The sequence below is a fragment of the Vespa velutina genome, chromosome 7 (assembly GCF_912470025.1).
Source record: "Vespa velutina chromosome 7, iVesVel2.1, whole genome shotgun sequence".
In the NCBI taxonomy this organism is placed as follows: domain Eukaryota; kingdom Metazoa; phylum Arthropoda; class Insecta; order Hymenoptera; family Vespidae; genus Vespa; species Vespa velutina.
In genome coordinates, this window is record NC_062194.1 from 2,254,006 (window position 1) to 2,261,505 (window position 7,500).

Genomic DNA, 7,500 nt, shown 5'->3' on the forward strand with positions numbered 1-7,500 from the left:
AATATAGAGAAACATGAAATTACTTAAAATAAGATAAAATAAAGAGAAAGTCCCATGATAAATGTTTAAAAAAAAATCAATGCTCGAGAAGTTTAAAGATTGAATTTAATTTTTATTTTATCACGAAATTGTGGAATGTTTGCTCGTCTATATTTTTCATTGACTTTTTTTTTAATTTTTTTTCTTTCTTTTTTTCTTTTTTTTTTTTTTATCACATTTATTTCTTCGAATTTAGTATTTATACATTGTTGTCAAGATTAAAATAATCGAAAAGGACACTTAGAATGTCGCAAGCGTAATAATTCATAAAGACGAGAAGAAGTAACATCTGTAAAATGTGGGTCGCATGTTCTTTTTTTGTCTCTTTCCATTGCCATTATCACGTCGATTAGAACAAATAAAATTGATCAATAAGAAAATTCGATCGTTTTATTATCATGATCGATTTTATTCGAAAGAAAAAAGGAGCATTATCGGTCGTATTTTTTTTTTTCTTTTTTCTTTTTTCTTTTTTTTTTTTTCAGGATTAATACGAAAGATCATTTCGCTCTCTCGTTGTAATTAATCATCTTTATCGAACTATACTATTATTATTATTATTATTATTATTATTATTATTATTATTTGGAATAATCTTTAATACGTCGTCATTGTTTCGTTTATGGTTTTTTTTTTTTTTTTTTTTTTTTTTTTTTTATATGACAATAAAATAATAAATAATAAATAAATAATAATAAAATTAATATACAATAAAATAATTACAAAATTTAGAAATAGTAATGTCAAAAGATGTTACGTTGATGTCAAAAACGAACTTAAACCTAATCAAACTTTAATTTGATTAGACTCTTTCTCTCTTTATATATATATATAATACGTATGTGTCTATTGCGTAGAATTTGAATTATCGTACGAGACTTAACGTGATTATAATGATAACATTATCATGCGTAGACACAGTTGTCGAATGGGACTGTTTGATGATTCCAGCCTATTGTTTTTCATTTCAACTCCATATATGTACACATTCTCACACACATACACACACACACACACACACACACACACACACGCTCGCACACATATCATTACTTGCTCTTCGTCCAATGAGATATTAAATAAAGTGATCCCATTTGATGCTCCTGTAACATCTGTAACAAGTGAATAAAGATCAAAGTGCATTTTGCGTATTGGCTTGATTACAAAAGCTTTACTATACTTGCTGCACGAGGAGACTTTATCAACGGAGTGCATTTTAAATAGACGCACGTGTACACACACACACACACACATACATTTTATTACATATATTTTCTTATCTTTTTATTTTTTACATCTCTATACATTTTTGCGTATAACGCAACAATTTTAATAAACTTATGTATATATATATATATATATATATATATATATATATATATATATATATAAGCATAAGTTTATCATATATATATATATATATTGTGTATATATCTGTTTCATCAGATTTCACGTGGAACATGTTTAATATTTACTATCTATAATATTGACATATTATGTGTATGTATATATGTATGTATACTATATAATGTATTGCAATGGATCGATCGATTAAAAGAGAAAATTTATTCGAGTGAAAAAGCGAAGAGATTAGATCAGTCGAGTTCGTTCGTTCATTCGTTCGTTCGTTCGTTTATTTTTTATTTCTCTCTTTTTTTTTTTTTTTTTTTTTTTTTTTTTTTTTTTTTTTTTTTTTTTTTTTTTTTTTGTTTCAAAATGAACGAACGAACTGTAAACAAAATATCATTCGTACGTGCATACATATGTATGTACATACTTTCACCTTCCCATGAGGCTTTGCATAATGACTTTCTAATGGTGACAACACATCGTCATTATGGAGAACCTTTAGTTTTCCCTTTTCAACCCTGGTCGAGTGTTTGCAAAAAAAATTATTTTTTATCATTATCATTATCATCATCATCATCATCATTATTTCTTTTTCTTTCCTTTTTCTTTTTCTTTTCTTCTTCTTTCCTTTGCCAAAAAGAAAGAAAAGAACGCGAAGCTTTTGTCTAGAACGTAAGGTACATACTTGTATATTCGTGACGAATAGTAAGGTAAGAAGTACCCTCTTCTGCCAACAAGCACGGTGTACAAATATCTCCTTGTATCTATGATTTTAATGATATATATATATATATATATATATATATATATATATATATATATATATATATATACATACATATATATACATACATAACACATACGTGCCATACGTATAATTCTCGACGTTATCCTTTCATATATAACAATCATAATCTCAGTGATATAACGTTACTTTCATCTGATTTATACGATTTATAGTCTATAAAAAAAATAAAAAAAAAAAAAAAAAATGAAATTTAGTTAGAAAAATTGTGTTACGTTAATAACGAATTGTTTATACGGAGTATGTTTCAAAAATTCTTAGGTTTGTTTGCAATTTGAGAGAGAGAAAAAAAAAACAAAACAAAAAAAAAATGAGAAAGAAGAAAAAAATATTAACATGAAAAGTCTAAAAAAAAGGAATAATTGATTTTTAAAATCATTTCGGAACTTTTGGCCAATTCTCTCTCTCTCTCTCTCTCTCTTTTTCATTGTTTGTCTTTTATCGAATTGAATTTTATAAAAAACAAGGATGACGTTCGCGCAGAATAATTTAAATTTATATGAGATTATAATTTTATTATTCATTCATATTATTGATCGTTATTAATCGCGTAGAGTTCATGAATGAAAACGATTTGTATTGATACGCGTTACTTTATTGATAAACAACTGTTGGAATGCGAATAATAATTTATGCGAGTGAGAGGAATCATCCAACTGATACTTGGGATGTTTCCTATGTTGAATATAAATTAATCGCGCGTCATAGTTATTTACAATGGGCGCAAGGTCCTTAAATAACGATAGATCAACTATGGATGATGATTACATTTGACAAATATCGCATATACATACATACATATATATATATACATATGTATATACATATGTTCCTAAATAAAACATTCTTTTTCTGTCTAATATCGTTCTAATACGCGTACGTCGTGAAGAAGTAATATTGCGGAATAAAATTTCAATTCGTATATGATTTTCGATTTTCTTCTTTTTTTTTTTTTTTTTTTGCGTTTTTGTTCTGTTGTTTTTTTTTCTTCAGATTAACATTAACGAACATTGTTTTTTAGATAAATAAAATTATTAGAAAAATGGAGAATTATTTAATAATTGAAAATAATATACAGTAATAATTATTAAATGCTTTTTATAAAAGGTGTTCGCGGTGTTAAATCTAACCTAACCTAATCGTACGTTCTTGGAAATGGTTATGATATAATCGACGTGTAGAGTTCTGCGCCATTGTAATCGCTTTTTTAGTCACGGAAGTGACAAAACCCTATTGACCGCGAAATAATGCGTAGAAAGATATTTTAATATTTTCTCTTCGTACTATTTTCTCCATTGAAACTTTTCTTTCATTTCTTTCTTTGTTCTCTCTTTTTCTTTTTCTTTTTTTTTTTTTTTCTTTTTTTACTTTGCAAATTTTTCATAAATTTTTTTTTTTTACACGTTCGGAATATTAATACGTTTAATATTAATAAATTTAATAATTGCTTATTTAAGGGTTTGATTTTAGAAAGAGAAAAAGAGAGAGAGAGAGATAGACAGAGAGGGGGAAAAGAGAGAGACAGAGAGAGAGAGAGAGGGAGACCGTTAGTTTTTTACTGACCTTCACGACTTTGCAACATGTTATGTGTTTTTCTCTATAAATCTATGTTACTCGAAATGTTTTAACACAATTATAATTTTTATATATATATATATATATGTCAGAAGAAAAGATAATATTATACTTATAGGTATTAAGTATAAGTTGTCCTTAAGCGCGTAAAGTGGCTAAGCTATTTCCAGCAACACTTCAATTACTACTATTGGCATTTATCCCAGAACGATAATAATTCTGAGAACTTTAGCTTTAACGATACCAGTTCTTGAGAAAATCGAGACATGGAATATTTCGTACAAACGATCGAGTAGAAATTTCATGTTCTATTTAACGTTCAGGTAGATAGAAAGATAAATAGATAGAAAGATAGACAGATGAACATGTAGATAGATAAATAGATAGATAGATAAATAGATAAATAGGTAAATAGATAAATAGATTCACGGTGTGACTAAATTAGATGTTTCGGAGTCTCGTAAATGAAACTTCTCTTTCGATCGATAGTAGTCTCTACTTTCTGTTGGTATTAGTATATATATGTATTATCAATCGAAACTACAAGGTTTATTGAACTCTACTACTACCATTCTATATTTATTTATTTTTATTCTTTATATTTTGTCTTCTTCTCTTTCTTTTTCATTTTTCATTTTTACGTTCTCTTTCCTCCTGGTATTAAAATTTTACGATTGTAGTTACGTCCTTCTTTAAATGTGAGATACTGAAAACGAACCTTACGAACGGATGAGCAATGGGAATTTTTTTTGTTGCGTGTGTGTGTGTGTGCGTGCATCGTGCGCGCGTGTGTGTGTGCTGTTTGTAGTAAGAGTTTGGAAAGGGAATCTGGTGAATGGCAAGAAGGGAAAGGAGGTTAGAAATGCGAGCGTGTGACTATCAGTGCCACCTGGTGTGACCATGAGCGTGTTTATATATATATATATATATATATTCATATACATATATATATATATATATAACACAGGACTCTTTTATCCTGTTTTTAAAAGAGGTCACGATCCTTCGATTTTAAATTTCTTTCTTTTTTTAGTCTATAATTCTGTTTTTTTTTTTTTTTTTTTTTTTTTTTTTTTTTTTTCTTTTTTCTTAACATGAAAATATTAATTTATGTTACTCTAAACGTTTATTAAATTTATTCAATTTTTATTCAATTTATTTTTATTTTTTTAGATTATACAGGATAGGTCAAAAAAGAATTCATAGGCATTGGCAGTATTAAAAATTGGAAAAAGTTTGCTCGTAAAAAGTCACGAAAAAGGGTAATCTATTTAAATGACTTTTGATCTAACTTGTAGAAAAATACGAGGAAGTATTAATTTCAGAATTTTTATTGAGATCTTTTTTTTCTCTTTTTTTTTTCTCTTTTTTTTTTTTTACGTTCACCGTTTATTATTGATATAGATAGATCGAAACGAAATATTTCGATGGCCTGTGAAGATTAAGCATTAAACGAGTGCTTAAATTTTTTTTCTTTATTTTTCCTGTCTCTGGAGATAAGATTATTTGTTAAATCGTCTTCTTCATATTTATATTATATATTTATTTTTTCCGAGTGATATACCTTGCTGCCGTATATTTCCTTCACGTTGTCTTTCTCTTTTTTTTTTTTTTTCCTTACATTTTTTACTCTTCTCTTTTTTTCCTCTACTTTTCAGAATTTCTTTTAAATCGAATCTAATTATAATAATAGTCGAATGTATTTTTCAGTATGTGTAAGTGTGTGTTTGTTTGTTTGTTTGTTGTATAATTCGTGCGAGAAACAAGAAGTTTCGTTCTCGACGTGCTGAAACGTAAGCAGAAAGAGAGAGAGAGAGAGAGAGAGAGAGAGAGAGAGAGAGAGAGAGAGAGAGAGAGAGAGAGAGAGAGAGAGGAAACAATACACACGTAAAGAAACCTCTTTTGTTAGTAGAATGTATATTTCATAGTATGTGAGTGTTGAAGGACATCCGAATGACGTATACTTATATCGGACAATCGATGATACATGCGCGTCTCTTGTTTTATATCGTCTTTGTCCTATATTTACCATTACATGTCTTATTGGTGAATCTTCCATTCCATCTTTTCGCTTAAGGACAATAATTTCGTTTTATTATATTGAAAAGTAGCTAAAAGGTTTCTCTATTTTCTTTTTTCCTTTTTTATTTTTTTTTTAATTATTTTTTTTTGCTCTTTTTTTTTTCTTTCCTTCTTTCTCTTTCTTTTTGTTTTCTTTTTCTTTTTTCCTTTTTTTCTACGTTCGTTGATCTCGAAAATTTACAATTTCATCGTTATCATCATCATTATTATTATTATTATTATTATTATTATAATTATTATTATTATTATAATTATTATTATTATTATTATTATTATTATTATTATTATTTATATTTTGTTTACGAAAAGCTTGGTATAAGGTGAAATTTAATAAAGATTATTATTCACCGTGTAAGCAAGAAGAGGATATTTTTTTTCTCTTTTCTCTTTTGTTTTTGTTTTGAAAATTTTAAATTCATTTTCTTGAACTTTTAATGAGACGAAATTTACAATAATTATTGTTTACTGTATGCATATGTAAGCGGAAAAATATTTTTTTGTCCAATTATTTAATAAACCAAAATTAACCAAAAAGTTATACATTCGCGATGTAAGTGCAAGAACGTTGTGTAAAAAAAAAAGAGAATAATAGATAAATAAATATCTTCTTGAATGAATTAGATTATGCAATTTATGGTTATCTTTTTTTTTTTTTTTTTTTTTTTTTTTTTTTTTTTTTTTTTTTTTAAGGCAATTTATCTAGATCGAGCATAAGCTCTGATACAGAAATAGCATATATCTTATTGAATCTTATTTATAATTGCAAATGATATAATAGATTAGATTTCGTAAAATAATATCTTACAATCATCAGCAAAATCTAAATTTATAATCGAAACGATTCTATTAATTAAAAAGGAACAAAAAAATGAATCGATAAAAAAAAAAAAAAAGCAAAAGAGAAAGAAAAATAAAAAAAAAAAAAAATATCAAAACATAGATTTCATTTTGATGCTATTCATTCGAAAAATATCGATACGATCGTGCATTGATTTATAGTTTTTGTGTTCCACTTGTGCGTTGATAAGAAAATTGAATCTTTTGTATCGTTTTTTTTTTATTTTTAGAAATAAATAACACCGAAAATGGAGTCAGTGGTTTATTGGATTTTACGATTTGATAAAAAAAAAAAAAAAACCATATACGATAAAATAAATAAAATATAGAAATGAGAGAATTGATTTCCTCATTTTTTTTTCCTCTCTTTTTTTTTTTCTACCCTTCTTATATCTTCTTCTGCGTTAGAAGTCAAATCAGATACATATACATATACATATATAAAGAAGGAAAATAATAAGAATATTCCTTTGTTATATACGATATACATAATATATTATTACACACACACACACACACATACACATACAGGCAGCACACGCGCGTGTATATGTATATGTATATGTATATGTATATGTATATGTATATGTATATGTATATGTATATGTATATGTATATGTATATGTATATGTATATGTATATGTATATGTATATGTATATATAGTAATTGATTGATTGCCTTTCGAAATGCCATTTTGGGCAAAAGAAAATGTTGCACAATACATGATTATGTGCACTTACAGAAGCCAGAGAGAGCATTCATCGGTTTTGTAAGGTATACACGTCTAAGGATGCCAGTCCCTTTGTACGAC

General features: G+C 26.6%; 1 protein-coding gene across 4 annotated transcripts in view; it reads left to right on the forward strand.

The window, feature by feature from the left end:
* Positions 1 to 7,500, forward strand: part of LOC124950751 (inositol hexakisphosphate kinase 1) — a 25,574-nt gene that overhangs the window by 2,312 nt on the left and 15,762 nt on the right. For 2 of the 4 annotated variants that reach the window (XM_047497967.1, XM_047497968.1), the window contains exon 2: positions 7,432 to 7,500. This exon is cut by the window's right edge. The exons of the other annotated variants lie outside the window; for them this stretch is intronic. The gene's annotated coding sequence lies outside the window, so the exon portion shown is untranslated. The remainder of the gene's footprint in view (positions 1 to 7,431) is intronic. 4 annotated transcript variants of the gene reach the window in all.